General features: G+C 40.2%; 1 protein-coding gene and 1 long non-coding RNA gene across 4 annotated transcripts in view; one reads left to right on the top strand and one right to left on the bottom strand.

Moving 5' to 3' along the window:
* RAD51B (RAD51 paralog B) overlaps window positions 1–25,206 on the top strand; it is a 646,490-nt gene that overhangs the window by 362,994 nt on the left and 258,290 nt on the right. The window lies entirely within an intron of this gene.
* Window positions 1–25,206, bottom strand: part of LOC102496471 (uncharacterized) — a 57,557-nt gene that overhangs the window by 1,397 nt on the left and 30,954 nt on the right. For 2 of the 3 annotated variants that reach the window (XR_001371151.1, XR_001371152.1), the window contains exon 5: window positions 19,515–19,883. The exons of the other annotated variant lie outside the window; for it this stretch is intronic. This is a non-coding gene — a long non-coding RNA (uncharacterized LOC102496471). Of the gene's footprint in view, window positions 1–19,514; window positions 19,884–25,206 lie in introns of those variants that run through there. 3 annotated transcript variants of the gene reach the window in all.

Below are 25,206 nucleotides of genomic sequence, written 5' to 3'. Positions count from 1 at the left end.
CTATTCTGTAGAAACCATGACACAATCAGCTTGCCTGTCAATGTTCAGAACCATAGTTGTAAATTGTGCCCAGTTCCATAATTTGTAATTAATTGGGAGGGGTTGAGTATAGAGGTGGCTGAAAGTTCAGCAACAAAGGTGATTAAAGGATTGTGAAAGAACTATGAGGGAATTTCAAGAAACTAGGATTAGTCAGCTTGGAAAGAAAGGAGGATAAAGGACAATTTAAAGAAAGGAGGATAAAGGACAATTTAATAGCAATCTTTATGTACATAAAGACGCTTAGTAGAACATAGCGCCCAGTGTTTTTCCATCTCACCTGAGGACAGCACGAGAGGCGTCAGCTGCAGTATGAAGGATTTGGAATAGACATAGGAGCACATCTACTAACAAAAAATTGGAGTGGACTGTGAAGAACTTCTATCTCTGAGGATTAAAAATGCATCTATTCTCTTTGGGTGTTTTAAGATGAGTTATGCTCAAAGATTAATGGTATGGACTTGATGGCTTCTGAAATCCCATCCATCCTGTGGTGTAGGACTTTTAAGAACTTCTTTATAGTTAGCAGGGAAGACCAAGTATGCCAGTCAAATCAGGAGGAAGCCTGATGTAGAAAAAAAGGCCCCAGGTCCAGCCATGGTGAAGCACACTGCTGAGCGGCTGCTGTTGGAGCTGAGGCGACATGGGGCTTAGGTTCCCAGTCCCACTTAAACAGGCCAGACATGACGCTGTGTGTCAGTGGTCCTAGCTAGCCGGGAGGCTGGAGCAGGAGGACACTGACATGGTGAGATCCTTTCAGACATCAACCAAGCAATCAATCTCTCTCATAAGAAAACAAACTTTAAGAAAAGAGAAAGAAGTGTGCCAGGCTGAGAGTCACAGGAACGCGCCTGCTGTCTTGGGTGTACTGTAACTAGTCGGGTACTCTCTTGTGCTTGTCGCTTAGCTCCTCTGTGCTTCAGTTTCTTCATCTGTAAAATGAGGGAGTTGGCCTACCTATCTTAAAATGGAGTTTAAAAATGGAAAACCTAACACTTAGTAAACTCTTCTGGTCTGTCTATTGAGCAAGCCTTCGCTACATGTTATCTCACTTATCAGTCATTTCACTGGACTCATTTTACAGAGGAGCAAGCTGAGATCAGAGAGACAAGTGCCGTGCCAGTTATACACAGCTAGTTCAGTTGGGAGTAGACCCAAATCTCCTGACTCCCAGGCCGGGACTCTTACTGAGCTAAGCTTTTAATAATAATGTTCTGACATAATATTTGTGACTCCTTTCTAGTTTCTTTTTTTTTTCCCCATTACGTCCCCTTTCTTCCTTCCAGAATGTTTATCATGCCTATAATATGGTGGGCAGTGTGATAGGTGCTAATCATACAGAATAGAATTTTAATGATAAATTTTCAAGGCTTTTTTTATTTAGCTTTAGTTATTTTTAATTTTTTAACTTCATGTTTTGCCATAAGGTACATGCACCTGCCAGAGAGAGAATGAGAGAGACAGAGAGAGGGAAAGTGAGGAATTACCCCCGAGGGAGGATGGCCACACTGCAATCCTTTCTCCCCATCTCCCCCCAGGGATTTTGGTCACACAAGCACACATTTCCAGCATGATTTTCAAGCTTCTGGGTCCAGGACTTGAATTGAGCAGCCAGCCAGCACAGCCATGTGGGATCCAGCCGCCTTAATCTACTTACTGCCTGCTGGTCCAAAAGATTTTAAATTCAAAGTAAAAGTGTTTTAGGTCACGTAGGAAGCTTTTGGATCTTTCCAGGTGTGTAGATGCCTTTAATGGTGCAATATGCCTCTGTCAGTAGATGTTTGCCAGAGGCAGAGTAACAAGAGGTAGAGATACTTATCTGCCATGGCTTGGGACCCTCTGGCTTTGCCCAAGAAGGTAATAGGGCCCTCTTGTTTTTCTTCAAACAGTCTCTTCCCCTTTTCCTCTCTCCCCCAAGGCCCTCTGATAAAGGCCTTCATCATGGCTGAGATACAGGTGAAACTTTCCCATCTTCTAGAACCATCCTCTGGAGTCCCTGCACCATTGCTCTCCCTTGGGGCCAGGGCTGTAGCCAATCATCAGTCTGAAAACTCTCTGTACTTTAATCCCTACTCTGCCACTCACCAACTATTGGTCTTAGATACATTACTTATGTATTTTGTGAAATAGGAATGATAATGATATTTACCTCAGAGCATGGTCATAAGAATTAAACAAAAAAAATACAAGTGAAGTCATGATTTGGGGGAGTACTAGACTCTGGTCTCTGGTCATAGACTCAACTAAATTTTTTCAAGACCTGTGCCATATACTGACAGTGCTTTCTTCATTATTCAGTTCATTTCCCCTGTCTGTAGACAAAGGAAATGGCCCTGAAAACTATTACTAACATGGCAAGATCCCAGCTCTAGTCTAGGGCTTGTCATTCTTTCTTTCTTTTTTTTTTTTTTTTTTTTTTTTCGGGGTTTTTTTTTTTTGTAGAGGTTTTTGCTATAAGGTATGTGTGCTCGCCAGAAAGAGAGAGACAGAGAGACAGAAAACGAGAAATCATCTTCCAGGGGTGATGGCCATGCCACAATCCCTTCTCTATTCTCTCGGGATCTTGGGCACACATGCACACGAGCCCGGCATAAATTTAAGCCACCAGGTCCGGGACTTGAACTGCAGTAGACTACATGGAAGTTCAGCGACATAGACATTATACTAACTGCTGGTCCCACCATTCTTTTTTGATGTGGAGAGAGGATCAGAGCTGTGCCATAGGTCTGTTATATCTTTACACTCTATCTAGCTCTTGAGACTGCCTCATCTCTAAACTAATGATACAGGATTTGACAGACTGTTCATAACCAGTTTCTATAGACCAGGCTAAATCTTCCATCTCATATTAAAATTTCAACTTTGACAATATTAAATCAACTCATATCATCTCTAGCATGTCAGTGCATTCAACCCCTGCTCTTTAGAATCAGTTAAAGTTTTTCCTTTTTCTTTTTTCTTTTTCCCTATGGTTTTTGCTATAGGGCACATGTGCTCAACAAAAGAGGAAGAGAGAGAGGGAGGAAGTGAGAGATCATCATACAGGGAGAGGATGGCCATGCCTCAATTCCTTCTCCTCCATTTTCCTCTCAGTATTTTGGGTATACCTGCACACATACCCAGCATGATTTTCAAGATGCCAGGTCCAGGACTCAAAACGTGGTTGACCATGTGAGTCCATTGCCTTAATCACCACGCCACTTTCTGACTCCGCAGTTAAACTTTTAAACTGTATGTTCAGGGGTAAGAAGACCCAGAGGAGATCAGACCTATAGCCTGTTGAGAGGTTACAAAAGACATAAAATTGTAGGATAATCTTATATAGATGACTTTCTTATTCAATAATATGGATTATATTCATTGAGGTGTTTTGAGTGCAAGCAATAGAAACTAACCTTATTGGGTTAAAAGAACAAAGGGCAAGTTTGGAATAGGTCATTGAAAGAATAACAAACAAATTTCTAAGACAAGACAGCCTTAGAAATATAGGAAACAGAAGCAAAATAAATAGTCGCATTATGATTCCACTGCTGGGATAAATCCTCTCCGATATTTTCTAATCTTATTGTTTAGCTAATTATTCTCATTCCTAGGAGAGAGTCAGACTGGCTTGCTTGGATTATGAGCCTACCTCTTGGCCAGGGGAAGGGCCTGCACCTTGGATGACAATCTTACCAGCTCTGTCCATAATGAAGGTCATGGGTAGAACCCCAAAGCCAAACAAGGGTGTTTCTACCAAAGATCTGAAGACAACAGATGTCCACTATAAACCTGTTCTACAGGGTTCTACAGTGAGGGGACAGATTCAGTCATATATTCGAAGATACGGGACATCCCCCAGAGGCTTCTACTTCTTAACAGCGACCAAAAAGACCTCTATCTTGCTTAGGTGTTCTTGGCAGTGCTTTTGTGGCCATTTGTCTCCAATGTCTTCTTAGAATTTAAAATCAGTAGCTATCAAAGGACATCTTTGGTCATTGTAGTTTCCTAGAGTAGCATGTGTTTAAGAAATTTTTAAATATGGAGGCTAGAAGGTGGAGCAACAGTAACATTTGTTGCTGTATGAGACTGACCCACATAGGAAGGTTCCATGTTTGTGTCCAGCAACCTCCCTGGGTACTCCAAGTGAGTTTGTGCTCATGGTACAGGGCTGGCTGAGGCTGGGGATAGATTGGGGCATTGAGACCTTATTGGGTTGCTTTCTCTCTCTCTGCCTATATTTCTCTCACTCATGGAAGAAACAAATTTTTAAAAAGCTTTACCATGATAAAAATTATAGTCATCATCATTTTCTCATATATATAATTTTTTTGAGAGAAAGATTTTTCCTATAGGGTGCGTGTGCTCACCAGAAAGAGAGACAGAAAAAAAAAGAGAGAGAAATCACCACCACCACCCCCCAAGAGGAAATGCCATGCCGCAATTCCTTCTCCATTCTCCTCTCAAGATCTTGGGCAGGCATGCACACACACCTGGCATGAGTTTCAAGTCGCCAGGTCCAGGACTTGAACTGCAGTTGACTATGTGGGAGTCCAGCAATGTAACAATTATGCCATCTGCTGCTCCCCATTCTCGTATACTGAAGGACAAAATTAGGGCCTACTTTTAGAGGTAAAGTGTCAGAACGTCCCTGTTACTGTCTCACTTTTGCATAGATTGACAGAATTTGAATTTTTGAGGGCTTTGACTAGAGGGATTGACTTCAAAGGAATTAGCAAGAGAGATATTTCTGCATCTATAGGCTGAGGGATTTGTAACAATGAGCCATATTTTGGATAGCAAATTATAATAACAAAGGATTTTAAAATGAGGATGACACATTGATTTGGAATGTTTTCTCATCTGTATTTACTTATTCCTCAACATCTTCATGCTTTCTTTTTTCAAGTGGATTTGCCAGCTGTATACCACCTTTCTCTTTTCCCTTTGCCTTCTTCCTGATTTCTTTCTTGTCCTTAACCCATCTACTTTCCTTCCTCCCATCCTGTGTTTTCTCTCTAAATTTTCTTTCTCGCTAGTCTTATCCATCTCTCCCTTTCTTTTTCCTTATTTGATCATTTAGTCTGTAACCTCCATTCCTTTTCCTGAAATCTACTTCCTTTTTCCTTCTCCAAACCATCATTCTAGCCCCCAAACCCTTAAGCTTCTTATCGTTTTACTGTTAATCTATAATGTGTTTACTGACCTGTATGCCAAAAGGTGAAATCCCCAGGGGCCTCTTCCATGCCACTGTAGTAAAAATAGCAGCTGTCATTGCTCAACAAGTTCCTTGTGATCCATGAATCAATGGATAGGAACCCTCACAGTCAAAGTCTACATGTATATGTGACAGATAAGACAAATGTTTGCTGAATGAAGAGGTACTCAGATCTTTTCTGGTAAGGAAGAGAATTAAGCAGAAAAATTTACCTAAGCTTACTTCTTTATTAAGTTAGCGGGCAAAATTCTAAGAGGTTATGTAAGAAAGACAGGTGATATTTAAAAAATGGGCACAGGAGACCGATAATCAATCAGGCATATTAGAATATCCTGCTGACACATTATTGATAGCAAACACAAGGAATATATTATAGAAGCAGTGATAGAACAGAAAACAGAACCAGGAAAGAAAGAGACGTAATAAATTACATTAAAATCCAAGTGATTCATATGTTTAAGTGAAAGAAAAAAAAAGATAGCAGTGTACATAATGTGAAAGGGCAAGAAAATAGAAGTAGAGGCATAACTGGTGGAGACAAATATTAATAGACTGGAAATACAAGTTGTCCTCCTTGCTTCAATAAAACATTACACATTAAACAATAAACAAGGGAAAATGTGGTTATACTACTGAGATACAGTGTCTGCAGTGACTGGATTATAAAAGCTAGATAATCCTAGAGTGGTATCTTTTTAAAAAGTAACTTCAGAAATCAAGTTCTCAGTAAGGAGGATCAGAAAAATTTAGATGAAATGAGGAATCATCACAAGTGATGCAAATCTTATGGGAAAAGTGATTTTGAATGGCACTGGCAGGTTAACAACTGGCAGAAAAGAAAAAAACAAGATGGTACTGCATGCCTCAAGCGTTGGGAGACCACCCTGACCTAGAAGAGCAGACCCACCTAACTGTTCTCCGAACAACGTGCAAGGTGCTTTGCATACACATCTAATCTAACCTCACTGTACATAAAAGGATATCCAATGGGAGGAAAAAGCAGAGGGGATTTTTTTGAGCCAGTTCCAAAGTCATAAGGCTCAGGGGGAATAACTCTGATTTTGTCAAGTCAGAGTGAACAGCCAAAGGCAGCAGACATAGGATATTGTCAGAGGTAAATCACCCGGCTCTGTCTGTTCTGTCTTATTACAAGGTCGGAGGACCATAGCAAGCAGCCAAATGTTTTCAACCATGGAAATCCCCTAACTTTCCAACTGTTGCAGTCCCACAGCTCTGAGGTTTTACTCACAGGATGGCTCTTTTCCAACTTTCAAATCTCTCCAAGTTGATTAATCATTTTCTTGTTCTGACTCATTCAGCCTCTAGAAAATAGCTGTAGGTATGGGATGGACTGTGTAGATCAAAGAGGTCAAATAAATTGGCTTGATGTTGGTCTATAGAAAAACCTGGAAGATATTGCCAAGAGCTTTTATAAAAAAGCACACAATCCTCAGATGCTAGTATGTGGGCTATGGCCAGACTGTTGGCTCATTCATGCATTTGAAGCAGCATATTTTCCTGTGCTTTAAGAAACTTGGGTATGTGCAGGTACTTAATTTAAGGTTAGATAGTGTAGGCCAGCTACTTAGACTGTAGAATTCCATTGTAACAGCTTATTTTTACATCTGTTTAGATGGACTCTTGGCCAGATCATAGCCCCCTAACAATAACAGCAGCAATTATACTGATAGTGCTTATTATTTGTCAGCACTGGGCTAAGCATTTTCCTTGGGAGGTCATGTTCATAGGATCATTCCCAGGACTGAAAAGTCAGCTCTCCTTGCCTGAGCCAAGGCCATCTATGCTGATTACATTATTTTGTCTGGCTAATATCCCTCATTATAAAGTTTATTTTAGAAGAAGTGTTCATTTTTAGATTTGTGATTTTAAAAGTTGCTGAATGAAAAGGTACTTGGATCTTTTTGTGGCAGGGAAGAGAATTAATTTAGGAACTTTACCTAAGCTTGCTTCTTTATTAAGTTAGTGGCTAAGATTCTAACAAGTTACATAAGGAAGATAGATGATTTTAAAAATGGGGACAGGAGACCAATAACCAATCAGTCATATTAGACAAAGTCAATTTCTCTTGCCTTTATAACGTTTTAGATTTCTGGTTTGTTCATCCAACTCAGGGACATGTGTTAAGCCCCCGAGTGTAGGAGGTATTGGAGATAAGGCTGTGCATGAGACAGCACCCCAGGTCTGAAGTTATACATTGTGTTAGTGCATTGTGATTATTCTGAACAAAATACTTGGAGAAACCCAGAAGCAGCAGCAAATGTTTCTGCAAGGGAGTGGAAGAAATTCTTGAGTTGGAATTTCCAGAATATACAGACGTTTTCCAGAATGACAAGATAGAGGAGCCCAGCAATACAGGAAACAGCGTGTGTACATACAAAGAGGTGTGAAAGAGTAAAATAAGACATGTTGTTATGTGGTTGTGACAGAAAAATTAGCCTAAATAGGTTCAATTGACGTAAGATTGTGAGGACCTTGTACAGTGTACCCAGGCCTTATCCTGTAAGTGCTGGAAGGGGTTAATGGAGGTGTTAAAGGAAGAGTAATTTCAGTTAATCGTGTTTTCAGGAAGAGAATTCCGATGATGATGTGGGCTGGGAGAAAAAGTGACAAAGGGATAAGTTAGAAAACTGCTCTCTGAGAGGGTCATGCAAAATGTATCTTCTGCAAAAACTTCACATGAAGTTAATTTTTTTGGGGTTTTTTTTTGGTACCCAAGTAAGCCTCTACTTTTTAATTCCATTTTCCCTTTGCCTTCTTCCTGATTTCTTTCTTGTCCTTAACCCATCTACTTTCCTTCCTCCCATCCTGTGTTTTCTCTCTAAATTTTCTTTCTCGCTAGTCTTATCCATCTCTCCCTTTCTTTTTCCTTATTTGATCATTTAGTCTGTAACCTCCATTCCTTTTCCTGAAATCTACTTCCTTTTTCCTTCTCCAAACCATCATTCTAGCCCCCAAACCCTTAAGCTTCTTATCGTTTTACTGTTAATCTATAATGTGTTTACTGACCTGTATGCCAAAAGGTGAAATCCCCAGGGGCCTCTTCCATGCCACTGTAGTAAAAATAGCAGCTGTCATTGCTCAACAAGTTCCTTGTGATCCATGAATCAATGGATAGGAACCCTCACAGTCAAAGTCTACATGTATATGTGACAGATAAGACAAATGTTTGCTGAATGAAGAGGTACTCAGATCTTTTCTGGTAAGGAAGAGAATTAAGCAGAAAAATTTACCTAAGCTTACTTCTTTATTAAGTTAGCGGGCAAAATTCTAAGAGGTTACGTAAGAAAGACAGGTGATATTTAAAAAATGGGCACAGGAGACCGATAATCAATCAGGCATATTAGAATATCCTGCTGACACATTATTGATAGCAAACACAAGGAATATATTATAGAAGCAGTGATAGAACAGAAAACAGAACCAGGAAAGAAAGAGACGTAATAAATTACATTAAAATCCAAGTGATTCATATGTTTAAGTGAAAGAAAAAAAAAGATAGCAGTGTACATAATGTGAAAGGGCAAGAAAATAGAAGTAGAGGCATAACTGGTGGAGACAAATATTAATAGACTGGAAATACAAGTTGTCCTCCTTGCTTCAATAAAACATTACACATTAAACAATAAACAAGGGAAAATGTGGTTATACTACTGAGATACAGTGTCTGCAGTGACTGGATTATAAAAGCTAGATAATCCTAGAGTGGTATCTTTTTAAAAAGTAACTTCAGAAATCAAGTTCTCAGTAAGGAGGATCAGAAAAATTTAGATGAAATGAGGAATCATCACAAGTGATGCAAATCTTATGGGAAAAGTGATTTTGAATGGCACTGGCAGGTTAACAACTGGCAGAAAAGAAAAAAACAAGATGGTACTGCATGCCTCAAGCGTTGGGAGACCACCCTGACCTAGAAGAGCAGACCCACCTAACTGTTCTCCGAACAACGTGCAAGGTGCTTTGCATACACATCTAATCTAACCTCACTGTACATAAAAGGATATCCAATGGGAGGAAAAAGCAGAGGGGATTTTTTTGAGCCAGTTCCAAAGTCATAAGGCTCAGGGGGAATAACTCTGATTTTGTCAAGTCAGAGTGAACAGCCAAAGGCAGCAGACATAGGATATTGTCAGAGGTAAATCACCCGGCTCTGTCTGTTCTGTCTTATTACAAGGTCGGAGGACCATAGCAAGCAGCCAAATGTTTTCAACCATGGAAATCCCCTAACTTTCCAACTGTTGCAGTCCCACAGCTCTGAGGTTTTACTCACAGGATGGCTCTTTTCCAACTTTCAAATCTCTCCAAGTTGATTAATCATTTTCTTGTTCTGACTCATTCAGCCTCTAGAAAATAGCTGTAGGTATGGGATGGACTGTGTAGATCAAAGAGGTCAAATAAATTGGCTTGATGTTGGTCTATAGAAAAACCTGGAAGATATTGCCAAGAGCTTTTATAAAAAAGCACACAATCCTCAGATGCTAGTATGTGGGCTATGGCCAGACTGTTGGCTCATTCATGCATTTGAAGCAGCATATTTTCCTGTGCTTTAAGAAACTTGGGTATGTGCAGGTACTTAATTTAAGGTTAGATAGTGTAGGCCAGCTACTTAGACTGTAGAATTCCATTGTAACAGCTTATTTTTACATCTGTTTAGATGGACTCTTGGCCAGATCATAGCCCCCTAACAATAACAGCAGCAATTATACTGATAGTGCTTATTATTTGTCAGCACTGGGCTAAGCATTTTCCTTGGGAGGTCATGTTCATAGGATCATTCCCAGGACTGAAAAGTCAGCTCTCCTTGTCTGAGCCAAGGCCATCTATGCTGATTACATTATTTTGTCTGGCTAATATCCCTCATTATAAAGTTTATTTTAGAAGAAGTGTTCATTTTTAGATTTGTGATTTTAAAAGTTGCTGAATGAAAAGGTACTTGGATCTTTTTGTGGCAGGGAAGAGAATTAATTTAGGAACTTTACCTAAGCTTGCTTCTTTATTAAGTTAGTGGCTAAGATTCTAACAAGTTACATAAGGAAGATAGATGATTTTAAAAATGGGGACAGGAGACCAATAACCAATCAGTCATATTAGACAAAGTCAATTTCTCTTGCCTTTATAACGTTTTAGATTTCTGGTTTGTTCATCCAACTCAGGGACATGTGTTAAGCCCCCGAGTGTAGGAGGTATTGGAGATAAGGCTGTGCATGAGACAGCACCCCAGGTCTGAAGTTATACATTGTGTTAGTGCATTGTGATTATTCTGAACAAAATACTTGGAGAAACCCAGAAGCAGCAGCAAATGTTTCTGCAAGGGAGTGGAAGAAATTCTTGAGTTGGAATTTCCAGAATATACAGACGTTTTCCAGAATGACAAGATAGAGGAGCCCAGCAATACAGGAAACAGCGTGTGTACATACAAAGAGGTGTGAAAGAGTAAAATAAGACATGTTGTTATGTGGTTGTGACAGAAAAATTAGCCTAAATAGGTTCAATTGACGTAAGATTGTGAGGACCTTGTACAGTGTACCCAGGCCTTATCCTGTAAGTGCTGGAAGGGGTTAATGGAGGTGTTAAAGGAAGAGTAATTTCAGTTAATCGTGTTTTCAGGAAGAGAATTCCGATGATGATGTGGGCTGGGAGAAAAAGTGACAAAGGGATAAGTTAGAAAACTGCTCTCTGAGAGGGTCATGCAAAATGTATCTTCTGCAAAAACTTCACATGAAGTTAATTTTTTGGGGGTTTTTTTTTGGTACCAAAGTAGGCCTTACTTTTTAATTCCATTTTTTCCATGAACATTTTGAAGTCCTCTGTATAGTCTGATGGTCATAGCAATATGGGAGAGGTGAAGGGATAGATTTGAGATGCATTTCAGAAGTCAGATGAGCAGACTGCAATGACTGGTCAGACTCACGTTGATGTTCGGATGATGTATTAGTTAGGAGTTCAGATGTCTGGGTGGGTCAGGGTGGCTTCTAGACATCCAGAGGAAAGCAGCCTTGGGAAATGATGAGGTCACTCTGTAACCTCGTAATTTAAAGTAAGGCAATAATGAGACAAGACTTTCAGATGAAGAAGCAAGTATGTAAATGGTGTGGGTCAAGCAAGAAAGCTAAGAAGGACCTGGAATACTTGAAGCCAGTCTAACCAGTTAGGTTCACACAGCAGAAGAGAAGTGAGCCAAAGGACAACAGAGAGTGTCCGCTGCTCAGATTTTGTCTCATGGAATCTATTCATGCCATGTATGGAGAGTTCGGACTCACTCCCTGGGAGTTTGACAGCCATGTTTGTTGTTTCTATAGCACAGCACACTTTGGATTCTCTTCCTTTCCTGCACATGACTAACAAACTTTTTAATGAAGTTTGAAGCCTCGGTCAAAGGCTAGTAGGACACTGACCCCTTCTAGGCAGCTATCTTTGTATCTGCTCTGGGGAGGAGTTGGAGTTGTTCTCTGAAGCACATTAACACACGCTTCTGCCCAGCCAGCGTTCCCTGGCTGACCTGGATTCCAAACGATTCTGGCTCTGTATAGATTTGCAGACATTACACAAAGGAGCGTCCTGTGTCTGCAGCCCCTTCGCTCATCATAACAATCTGTTCCTTACGTTTCTGAGGAAGTACACAAATGGATTCCCCAGCACTTGCCCACTTTTGAGGACACCTGTATGACTCTTCATCAAATCAGGTGATCTCCCCCTTCCCATTTATTCACCTGCTATTTCAATTATGTGAGCAGTGATGAATCTGCCTCGAAATTCCCTGTCATGGGAAATTTCTTCAGAAGAGAATTGTTGAAAAAAAATATTTTTGCCGTGAAGCCATCTCGAGTATTTAAATCTTTTCCAGCCTATAGAACACCTGGATTCAAGTGTCTATTCCCTCCTGACTCTTGAAGAATGAACTGCATCTTAAATTGAAGCTCATATGCACATTGAGAAACCATGAGTCTATTTCCTCCCACTGTTCACTGAAGCAATGAAAAATAAACGAATTCAGATAGTCCAGAGCCAGTATTAAGTATCACGTGATGGGGCCCAGCAGTGTACTAGAACTTTGGAGCCTGGGTTTTAGTGCCGTATGCATAACTGTCTTATGCAGGCTACTAGACAGGGCTCCCTCAGAAATGCATCACCTTCTATTTGTGGTAATTGACTTGCCAGCACTTTTGCCTTATTTTATTAAAGCTGTCTTTAACTTCTAGTGCCTTATATCTAAGAAGCATATGATAAATATCTGTTAATTGGTTGAATTTTCTAAGTTGTGGCAGTTAATTATCACATAAAGGCTTCTGAGCTTTGTGAATGGAATCCACTTTACTAATAGCAAAGGAAAGGTATATGTATTGATTCAAGGTCATAGGCTGGAAGCCATGGGAGCCTCTGGCACATGTACATGTTTTACTTTATTCTTTTACTGATGTCTTTAAAAATATATATGAGGCCCAGTCTCCGGTGCAGGTGGTAATGTACTCGTCTGCAATGCTGGCCAACTTTAGGTTTGGATCCTGAGCTGACCCAAAACATGATAGTGTGTGTGTCCAAGATTCTGAGTGGTTAGGGAGCTAGGGAAAGGGTTATCGTAGTATTACAGGACCTTTTTTTAGGGGAGATGTCTTTCTCTTACTCCTGCTATTTCTCATGAAGTAAATCTTTAAAATCTTTGATAAATAAATAAATTAAATTTAAAAATTATCAATTCAATTTTGGCATTTAAATATTGAGCGATATCAGATAAAAACCCAAAGGGCCAGCAGGTGGTGTGGTTTAGGTACTAGATCCCACATGGCCGACTGTGCAGTTTGGGTCCTGTAATTGTCAGCTTGAAAAACACTCTGGCCAGGACCAGCAGATAGTGTGTAATGGTTATTACCCATGTAGTTGACCGTGGGCTCAAGTCCTAGACTACGTGGCTTAAAGTCATGTAGAAAAACATGTGTGTGTATGTGCCCAAGATACCAAGAGGAGAATGGAGGAGAAGGGATTATGGTGTGACCATCTTCCCTGGGAGGTGATTTCCTTCCTTTTGTCTTTCTGGTGAGCACATGCACCCTACAGCAAAAATGTCTCTTAAAAATAAATAAATAAATAAATAGATAGATAGATAGATAAATAAATAAATAAAAACACTGTCTATAAGTGTGTGCATGCCCAAAACCTGTGAGGAGAATGGAGGAGAAGGGACTGTGGCATGACCATTCCCCCAGCAGCTGATTTCTTACGTCACTTGTCTCTAAGTCTCTCTCTTTCTCTCTCCAGCGAGGACATGAGTCCTATGGCAAAAATCTAAAAGATAAAATACAAACAAACAAATAAACAAACAAAAACAAGTTTCAGACTTCTTTTTAAAATTGGAAGATCAGACAACTTTGGGACACGTTCTTGATGGGTGACAATTTATTAGATCCAAATAGCTGCTGCCTTCTTTAGTGGGCATGCCTTTCCTAGTTGTCTAAGTTCCCTTTGCTCCCTGTTTTTCTTTTTTTTTCCCTTTTTCTTCTTCTTTTTTTTTTATTTGAGAGATTTTTGCTATAGGGCATATGTGCTCTCTGGAGACAGAGAGACAGAGAGAGAGAAAGTGAGAAACCACTCCCCAGAGAGCATGGCCATGCTGCAGTCCCTTTGCCTTCATTCTCCTTGGGATTTTGGGCACACATGCACATGTGCCCAGCTTGAGATTCAGGCTGCCAACTCGAACCATGGTCTATCACATGGGAGTCCAGCACCTGAACCACTATGCCACTTGCTGGCCCCTGCTCCCTGTTTTCTTATACCTGACACTCCTCACTCATACATGTTACATGCTTTGCCTCTCTAGGCTTTTATTTGTAAGCACTGGTAGTAAAATTATCTGGGAACTTCCAAATAGGATGATGTTTTAAAAACATTTAAACAGCTTTATTAGAATCTAATTTACATATTATCAAGTTCACTTAGCTATTCCCACTAGCAATATATAAGGGTTCCAGTTTTTCCACAGCCTTGCCAGAACTATTTATTATCAGTCTTACAGTTATTTTAGTAGTTGTGAAGTGGAATTTTATTGTAGTTTTGATTGAAAACATTTTTTACAAAATAGGATTCTTTAAGTTTTACAAGGCCATGTTGATCGATTATGCTAATCTTTGCTCATCAATGGAATGCTCAGCTTGGTCTCAACTCTTAAAGCTGAACAGTGTGGTATAGTATATCCCTAGGTAAAGTCTGTGGAGCACCATAAATCAATTTCATCAACATGGGTTTGATGTGCTACTTGTTAAATATTCATATTTTTCCATCCACTAGAGATCAGAACATATGGATGAGGAGTGTGGCCTCAGACAAAGATATGCTACTCTTCCTCGTGTGTTTCTGAATTTGCATCAGGGACTTGGACATTACATCTATGGTCCTTTTCAGCTGTAATGTCCTATGAACCATTGTTAGACGGCACTAGTTCTCCAGGAATCTTGGTGCTTTAAGAACAACAAAATGACAAACATTTATCAAATAGTCACAATATATAAAGTGTGTGCTGACTGCTTAGCCACGAAGATGACTCAGCTGTAGCTCCCATCCTTGTGGGAATACAGTCTCCTAGGGAGACTCCTTCTAGATAAGACTGATGCTATCTAGGAAAATGCCTCTGTTCTTCTGTCACTTCTCTCAGGAGCACCTGAGGGGTGTGCTTGAATAATCTCTTTCCTAAGCACTTTCTGGTGCCCATTCATCCATTCTCTGATTCCTTATTTCCTCTTTTTTGATTCTCTTTCTCATGGTATAACAAATAACCTCACATCCACTCTTGGTGGTACTGAGTTTAGCTGCATTGAAGGTTCCCAGATTTATAAAGTTGGCTCAAGACCAATTACAAGCTTCCTCTCTACTTGAGTCTAAGCAGTCGCCACTGCTTTCTTATCATGCCCTGATCCTCCAAAGAACAGGAATCAGTTGCCTTCCTCCAACCTCAGTCTCTTCTTTCTCTAAAAAGCTGTACTTCTGCACAGTCCTTTTTTTTTTTTACTGAGTCCCAGGACTCCACTCCAGCACCTAGCATTGATATGTTTTCAACTCACTTCTTCTTTTGTTCACTGTCCTCTGTCTTCTTTTATTCTCCCTTACTTCCACTAACCTATCCCATCAGCCCAGCCGAATGGTACTGGTCTACTTCTGAGACCCTGGAACCTTCTTTATAATCACCAACAGCCATATCACTATCAAATGTTCCAATAATCTCATTTCAAATAGTCTGTCCCATTGTCCCTTTAAATATACTTCACTGACAAGAACCCTGGTTTTTAGTTAGAAAAATTTGGCCACAGTAAGCATTAACAACTTAATATCTGAATTAAAAAATGAAAGGTCTTAAATTGGATGTGTAAAAGCTGTCTGTCACATTGTTCTGGTCCACAACTATTCCTCATTTTCACATGTCTACCCAGAAGGACACTGTCTGGCCACAAGAACATCCATGAAGGCATCAGTCACCGAGTGTGACACTGACATTATCCAGGAACCCCCAGCTCTTCTTTATCAGCAGTGGTGGCTTTTATAGGGCGCCCTTATTACCCTGAGTGTTATATCTACAGTAATAAAGTCTGCCTCGGATCTTCAGTTTTACTCATCTCAGAAAAGACCTCACCATGTGTACCTGGAACCACAGACCATGCCTGCTGTATCTGGAACCAGTGGGATGACTTAGAACAGCACCTTTCACCCTAGGATCTGGAAGCCTTTAACAGCCTCAACTCTACCTCCAAATATGGACACTTAGGGAAGGGCAGACAACAAACAGGAACTTCTGGTGATTGTCTGGGCAGGAGGAATGGAGAGAAAAAGAAGATGGTGTCCATCGGAGACTTTTCTTCTCAAGCTCACACTAAATATGATGTAAAGCTCACATGAGTGACCAGGGAACTTTTTCTACAGCATATACATATAATCAGTGCTCTTCACTTGCCTAAAATTTTATTAGAAGTGCTTTACATACCAATTGCTAGATGGCTAAATGGTGATAAAGGGTGATTATTTCTCCAACTAAAGATAGACAAACTAAGCTTTTGACTGGCATAGGAACTTGCTCTTTATGGTGCCACTAGGAGAATAAGATGAAGTTTCCAGAGTACAAAAAGCCTTTTGTTTTCATGTGCCTGACATTTGTTCCTATCCCTGCCCTCATTTATGTCTCAGGAAAACAGGTTCTATTCCCATACTCATCCCATATCTCCCTCGTAGGTAATGCTAGAACTCAAGGTCTTTAGTCCATGGGGATTTGCCTCAGTGTTTTATTTCTGAAGAATTATAGAACTATCTTATATTTCTCCAAGCTAAGCTATCAGACGTAAAAAGATTATTTTACTCTTCTGTTGAATAGATTGCAAAGAAGCTTGTATAATGCAAGGTGTTAGGCAAAAACAGAACGTTTTACATATTATTTCATATCTCTGATAGTTTATCTTTTAAATTGTCATGGTTGGTGTTATTTTCTATTTTCTGAGGTTTAGAGCTTGCTGATTTTGTTTTCTTTTCCATTCAGTCTTTTTCTTCCTTGGGGAGTTCAGTTACTCTTTGTTCATTTATTTATAGCTCTGCTATGGGCATAATTTGGAGCCTTGGTTTTTTATTGCTTCCATTACTCTGTAGTAATTGACATATTGTACACATTCCAGGTCCTGTGTTTGCTTTACATATGGACACACACAACTTGATGACCCAAATAGGCTATAAGGAAGCCACTTTATCCTGGGATATCTTTAAGATTCTGAGTTAGTGTTGGTCTGTTCCCCTAAAACACAGGACTGACAGCAGTGCTTATTGGAAATAACTGACCTTTGATTTCTGCTGGGATTTCATCACCATGGGTTCATCCCAACTTAATTATATGTTGATTTGTAGTCAACAAAGGGATCCTCTCATTTAACTTTCTGTTAATTTATATTCCCTCTGTTTGGAAACCTCTAGGATTATTTAATCAATTTCAATGTCATTGAACAGGTCTTTCGAGATGACCTGCTTCAAATCTGTATTTTTCTGTTCAGTTACTCCATCAACCCATGTTAACTGTTTAAAAAGCAAAACAACAAAACTAACAAAACACAGATATGCTGGTGGGCTGTGTGCTGCCTTATAAAATGTTATGGAAAGAACTATGTATGTTGTTATTGTTGCTGTGAATTAGTCTAATGGCCCATATCTCTCTGCTCTGTGATAAGAGCTACTGGACCTTAAGAGAAAACAAAAAAATCTTAACCAGAATCCTCAGTAAAGTCTGATTTGGGTACAATGAGAACTCATCAAAAACATAGAAGCTGCATTTCCTAGGAAATCGAGGCTTTTTCCTGTATTTGGGAGTGGTGAAGGATACGCCCAAGACCTTGGAACAGATACAGCATTGGCAGACAAACAAAAGATCTGTAGGGCAGGACTTCCTTTCTATTCCCTTGAGCTCTCTCTCCCATTGTCTCAGAGAAGATGGAGCAAATACCCAGACAGAAGCTGCTTCAGTATTGTCTTTTATTGATAGGCTGCTTGTGTTCAGTGATTCCTCTGGCCCATAGTGTCTGCTGGACAGTTGGAGGCTTTTTGAAGCCATTGTATTGTTAGAGAATAATTAGAGTGAATGAAGCAGGGGGTAGGGGTTAACAACAATTCTTTGTTGCAAGCAATTGCTAGTCTTGGCATCAGTATTGGTAACAAGGCCAATCTACTGGAAGGAATGGAAACAAAAGATGGAAAGGTTGCGGTTGGTTTGTCTAATCCATCCAGCAAATCCACCCATGCATGGCCATTGTGCCCTGTGAGCTCTCTGGAAATGCCTTTGGTCACACTGCATTCCAAGCCACTGGGTGGGTGATCTCTGAGCAGTCTCGTACTTGGATTTCCTAGAATGCTTCCCACAGCAAAAAAGGGGATGCACAGGTGTTGCCTTGGCAATTAATCGGCATACTTCATAAAGAAAATAATCTCCTAATGTTTGGTTAGATGAATGGGCCTGGTATGAAAGGCTCATGATTTTTCCCTTGGAAGGAGGAGTTAGAGAATGTCCTAAAACAAAATAGCTAAGATGTGTTGATTGATTCCAAGAGCAAAACACCTAGGCAGAAAACTATAACCTGTGTCCTCATTGTTTCCTCCGTCCCCTCGGAGCCAGTCAGGTTCTATCCTGGTCCTAAGAGTCTTAATCGCACTTGTGTTATAATCTAGAGGAGGCCCATCCAGGGTAGAGTCCAGCAAACTGGGGCAGCTGTAAATTTTATACTTCCAGGATGGTGGTTCTTATTACAAAGCTTTATAAGCTGAGTGCCTATCTCCCTGCACCCATTTGGGGCACTGGAGCTGCCACTGCATTCTTGGTCAAGTAGACTTGTACTATGATTGATCAGATTCTCAGTGGTGCCTTACCTAGGGCCCTGGAGTCCTATGTAGAGTCCATCATTCCTATTTTACAATATTGATATAATAGTACAGCACCGCTAGCATCTGTTAGTACATGCTACTTTGTACGTTTTCCTCTCAAGTCAGCTTTACACCAAGCACAGAGAAGCCTGCCTCAAATATTTGGTCCTTTTGTTTGTCAAAAAGGACAGAGACACAGAGGCAGTTTAGAAATAGAGGTAGGCATGTCTCCAAGTAGATTTATGACCTTAGACACATATCCCTAAAAGGCAAATTCTTGCTCTCACATGTTGAATAGGGCCCTAAATCTACCGTCTGATTTAGGCCAAGGATGACTTACATTTGAAATTCCAAGCTAGTACTGTTCAAGATCAGTATTAAATGCTGAGCAACGAGGCAGTGGTATTCACCTATGTGTTATTCGGAGAGTGTATCCTACTCTCTTGGATCCGTGTGTGTGAGGAATGCTTGTCAGGGGATAGGGGGAGGTGGTGGAGGCAGTTGGGGTGGAGGGGGGACAGCAGTGTGCTTATTTTCAGTTTGTCAGCTGCTCTGGAAAACAGCCAAAATGAATGAGATATAACAAGTCTTTAGGGTTGTTTTAAGCTACAGAGGGACAAGGCCTCTCCTTTTAAAAAGCTCTGGAATTTAGACTTGAAGTTTCAGGTATATTTGGTTTGGGGCAAATGTGAAACCCCTGAAGTTTCCAGGAAAATATTAGCTCCCTTAAACACACAGTGGGCCTCAACTCCCTGTACAGAAGTGTGTCTTGAGGGAGAAAAAAGAACCCAGCACCTTTACATTTAACATCTTGGCTCTGTTTTGGCCAGTGGAAAAAGATTGATGAGAACCTTGATTAGATCTGTCTCCATGGCCCCCAGCAAATTATTGGAAAGACTTGAAATTATCCTTTTGACACAGAGGGTAGAAATTTCAATAGATGGGGGAAAGGAAAGGGCTAAATCTTCTGGGCCAGAATGTGCCAGGATGTCTACAAACACAACAGCCAGGGATACCGAGCAAAGCTGAGCATTTTTGCAACACAAGGCGTTGGCATCCTCCTAAAGGAGAGGGATCCTGGACGTTTAAAATAAAGCGGCTTCCTTGGGGATGAAGAGCTTGTGAACCGAAGCAGTTGGGATTTCTGTAATGGAAGTCAAGGCAGGGTCAGCCACTAGGTTGTAACCTTGCTGTCAAGTTGGATCCCTCTGCAGTGTGATTTGTCTGATGTTCACATCTTGAAAATTCCAGGCTGTTTTTGCTGTAATTATGATTTATAAGGAGAAAGGAAATATGGATAAATAGAATTATTTTCTTGATGTTGTTGAAAATATTACTGAAAAAGAGTGGTGGGACCAGCAGATGGCATGGTGGTTAAGACTCTGGATTCTCACATACTTTATGGTGGTTTGAGCCCCAGACCTGGCAGCTTAAAAATCACGCTGGGTCCATACGCATGCCCAAAATCTCAGGAGGAGAATGCAGGAGAAGGGATTTGTGTGGCCATCCCCACTGGAGGGATGATTTCACACTTTCCCTCTCTCTGCTCCTCTCTATCTCTGGCAAGTGCATGCACCCTATGGCAAAAACCTAATTTAAAAAAAATTTAAAAAAGCAAATGGTGTTTTCAGAGCTAAATGGAAGTAAAGTCTTTCTTTGCAATTTTGAGAGCCGAGGTAGGTGGCTGGGTAAGCGTTTTCTTGCCACCTGTTTGTTGTTTTAGCTCATGGTGGTTTCTGAGCACCTCTGATAGACGACACAAGCACACCCATGCTGCAGTGGCTATCTTTCCTAAGGATGTTTTATTATTTTTTTCCTATCCTGTGACTGAAAATGTATACAATTTTTAAGACTTCTTTGAAGAATTACATTATAACTGACCCATCATGAGCTTTGAATTTCACTATCGAAAGCAGGAAAACAACTTTTTAATCACAGAACTAGAAGGAGTGGTTACTTAGTTTACATCTTATTTTTTTGTACATTTGGAAACTGAAATCGAGAGTGTTTGAGTGACTTGCCTGAAGTTACACAGCTAGTTAGTGTGGGAACAGAAATGAAAAACTCCGAGTTTCCCGTTTTCTGGTTTTCATGATATAAGCTCTGCCCACAGAGGCAAGTTCACTGCAGATTCTCTGTAACTTTAAGAACTTGCATGAACATGCCAATTTTAATAGAAACAGCTAAGCAAGATGGCCTTATTCTCAATAAGAATGTAATTTTAAGGAGAAGTATTCAGAATGACCTAATTTTAAACTATAATGCTAATTCTTTATTAGTCTAGTGGGAGCACTTGTTTGCTTGGCACACTTGAACATTTTGTTATTTAACACTTCTTTTACCCCTAAAAGCACTTATTTGAGGATGGACATCAGTGCTGTTAGAACAAGTTCATTGCACAAGCCGTTTACACAGGGGGCCACATACATATCAGCCACAGCCATGAACTAGGGAAGAGAATGATATAGTGGAGAAAATGTCTTTGTGGTTCCATGTAATACTTTATAGTTTACCAATGCCTTCACTTATCTTTTGAGTTGACCTTCAGGATAGTTCTGTGAATGTAGGAAGAATGGATGTAAGTACAGCTGTTTTACAGAAAACAAAACGGAAGCTCAGATGCTTCACCACTCTCTAGCTCTAGGAAGCTTCTAAGGTGGGACAAAGCCAGACTTTCCCTCTAAGGCTGGTGCTCATTTCATTACCTCCTGATGCATTAGTTACAGAAGTGATAATGCTTAAAAAGCAATCCCTGTTTCCTCTGTTGGATTTTTCCTCTCTTCTCCAGTACAGAAACTGTAACACCACACTTTCCCTGCACAGTTCCAGTTTATATGATCATGTTCATGGTATTCACCTTACATGGAGGCATCAGGCCTTTTAAAAACCATTAAATGGGTTGTTAAGGTTATATTCAGACCTATTGCTCTCTGGCTTTCTATTCAAAGGAGAAGGACTGTTGTAATTTTTGGCAGTGCCCCCCCCCCCCGTATGCTAGTGTAAAAGGAGGATCTTCATTTTTAGAAAGAAAAAGTAATTGCAATTTAGCAAAATTCTTGATTCTCATACTCTTCTAACAGCATGCAATTTTAAATGATGTTATTTGTTTGTTTTCACATGTAACGCTAGGTGGCAGAATAACTACACCACAAAGCACCGTATCCTTTGTTTCTTACAAGTTGGGGGAACAGGGACTTGAGTAATGGGGCATCAACCATCTGTGGCTCTATGAGACTGGACCAACCAACCTGGCCAATATTTTCTTGACAGTGAACTGGCTACAGTGATTTTAAAACATATGCTTCCAAGATACTGTCTTTAAAGTTTCCTACTTCTCTTCCCACCCTCAGCCCCCCTGCCTTTTAATTTTTCTGCTCCAGTGCAGGCAGCTGCTCTGAAATGGCAGATTAGCATGGATGCACCCAGTGGTTCTGGTTGCCTTGCTTTTGCGTGCCAGTGGGTCTTGGAGAGTCGGGGCTAAGGTGCCAGCCACTGTGGCAGAGGCAGTGCTGAGCTGGGGCAGCTTAAAGATGCAGCCTTGGCTAACTTGGATATGCACAACAGGGTTTTGTATTTAAAGAGCGGCCTGATCTTGATTGCACTCTGTAGAGTACTTGCAAGTGCTGCTGCATGGACGGACATTGCCCCCAGTTTTTCCTAATGATTTGCTGGTGTCTGCTACCCTGAGTGCCTCACATGCCATAGGACATAATAAGCTAAGCTAAGCTGTAGCACAGTTTCATCTTGTGAAAGGTATGAACTTTGGTGACAGAAATATTCCCTTGGAGTTTTGCTGGGGAAAAAAACAGCATTAAAACTCAACAATATATATTAACTAGTAACAATACTCTGAGTATACCCTACTTCAAGGAACTGTAGTTAAACCAAGTTTGAATGTATAAAATTGATCCAAGGAAAAGATTTCATTTTAGTTACAAAAACAGTCTTTACAGCTGGAACCACAATCAGATCTAAAGACAAGTGGGTTCCTGATGTGAATTGTAAATGATACCATCTATAAACATGAAAAAAATCCAATTCAAATCTCAACTTGTCAGAAAACCACTTGTTGCATAGAACAACAACAACGACAACAAAAATGGACTATAGTTTTACACACTTATGTCACACCCTGCTCTACTTTCCAAATAGGAATCCCAGGAATTTTTTAGGTTTTGATGGTGGGGGAGTGGTCTTGGTGATATCCTAATTTTGCACATGAGGCACTGGTGGCATGAAGGGCCTTGTTAAGTGACCTAGGTGAGTCACCATAATCTGGGGGAACCCAGTGGGTTAGGGATATGAGAGTCTAGTTCATTTGTTTGCATGCCAGAGCTGCAATTCCTTCCCAAAGAATCAACTAGATGACTTTTGAGAAGACCTCAAACAAATTGTATAAATCAAACTAAGGATATTAATCACAGGCCACCATCATAGTGATGCTTTGAAGCTAGGAGAGGCTGGTGAGACCTTCTTGTTTGTTAAGAAAGAACTGTCATAAAAATTCCAAAGCACAGATCAAATTTCCAAGGAGAGGGGGCCTCTTTATTGTTTCTTCTAATAGCTGGTTTGGCACATTAGTGAATAAATGTACTGCACAAAATAACCCTAGATGCATTCTCTGCGCTATAGTCTGACCAAGCTCCCTCTTTTGTATTTTGCATCCATTCTGAATTATTTACTTATGATATTTTCGCTGTTGTTTGTCACTCCTCCTTCCTCTCTCCCCATTTGTCCTGTCTTTATTTTCACATCCCTACAATTAATTGATATCTTCTGCTCTTAAGACAACAGCAAATGTGTCTGCATTTTTATGTGCATTTCAGTATGCAGGCCATGCTTTCAAGTCTCTGGAATAGAATGACGGTAAAAATGAGTCATGGCTTGTTTCTATATTTGTTTCTGAGTCAAGAAGCTTAGTGTTTTCACTCTAATGCCTGAGGTCTAGCGCTATATAGTTTACTTTTAAGGGAATCAACCAAAATTCAGTCAAGTCCTTTAACTGGATGTTTTCAGATATTACAGAATTCTTTGGATTTGTATTTCCAAAATGAAAAGCACAGTGGTAGTGGTTTTTATTATTTTTTAATCCATAAGAAAAAAAAAAAAACCATACCTGAAAGAAGCAGAATTCTCCCCCAAATCCTTTGGAGACAGACCTTTTGGGTGTTGCCCAGACCTGCTCACAGCCCCAGGACAACAAATGATAATTTACTGAGGGCCTCATACCTACATCCAAATGACAGCTCAAACCAGACCTGAGAAGCTGGGGTCTAACAGTAGGAAAATAGGAAAGCAGAGCTAAGGGGCATCAGGCATGCGCAGGAGAGAGAGAATGGCAAAACCTTGTGGCTGCTCCTTTGCAGCAGAAAGGTTGCCGCCAGGGAATACCAGAAGTTCCAGCACCTCCACCCTCACAGACACAAGCTATATATATCAGCTTACCATGGTTTCAGCCAAAACAAGCCCACTCATGGTCTTGAGTGTCAGTTTATTGAGGTCTCCCATGCAGCCTCATAACTTAAATTAATTGGGAAGAAAATGCTTCCAGAGAAGGGATGCCGGACAAAACAACCTAGTCTTTCACTAGTTGTCAAGGCCCTGCCACATGGACTCATTGACCAGCCCTAGATTCTTATATGCAGACCTGGGGAAAAAAGAAACAATTTATCTTCTTCTGTTGCACTTTTCCAGGATTTTTTTGTTTTGTTTTGTTTTGTTTTGTTTGTTTGTTTTTTGTTTTTGTTTGTTTTTAAACAGATTTTGTTTATGAACTTAATGTCACTGGCTGTGGCCAGAGGGCTCAGACCCTTTGTAAGGTATAATTTACTATTTGCCCCTCCCTTCTAAGCTTGTGCACCTCAGAGGAGCTCCATCCCATTAAAATTCCTTCTTAAAAGCAGGCAAAAGAGTCAAGCACGTGTTGTTTTTTTAGAGGGGAATGTAGCTGAAGAAGGGAAGAGGTCTGGGTCTGTTTTGATTTTAAATGCTGCTCAATAACTTGAAACCTGTTAAAACTTTTGAAGGAATGAAGAGGAGTTGTCCTTTTGACTCTAATATTCTGGAAAAAATAAAATAAAACAATTTTAAGAAAAGAGACTTTCCCAAAATGGGCTCTATTCTCTGAAGTGTCTTGTGAGTTTCACATCTGTCCCTCTGGATACATAGCTAGTCAGTTGCTGCTGTGTTGCTCATTGCCCTAATGAATTTTTTTAGGCTTCAGAGTTGTACCTTTCCAGTTCAACCCTTACGAAAGTGTGAAATACTGTTTTTTGTTTTGTTTTTATGGTGAGAGAGAATATGTTGTTTAAAGACGGCATGCTAATACATTTATGTAAACGTTCTCCATTTTTTAATGTTGTGGGAAAAAACACTACTATTTGTTATGACTAAAGGCAGTTCTCACTCAGCCAAGTTATCTCAGTCATGCACATATAGATTGACCTGTCTGCTATTTGGGGAAGGCTTCATAACCTGTAAGATGCAGGAAGGAACTGGTTTTAATTGAGATTTAAAAGGAATGTCTTTCACAGCCAATAGTCTTTCCTTTTGAGTCCCTTATTTCTAAAAGGTCTTTTGCAGCT

Source organism: Tupaia chinensis, unplaced genomic scaffold (assembly GCF_000334495.1).
Source record: "Tupaia chinensis unplaced genomic scaffold, TupChi_1.0 Scaffold000609_1, whole genome shotgun sequence".
In the NCBI taxonomy this organism is placed as follows: Eukaryota; Metazoa; Chordata; class Mammalia; order Scandentia; family Tupaiidae; genus Tupaia; species Tupaia belangeri.
This window is presented reverse-complemented; position numbering and strand designations above follow the sequence as displayed.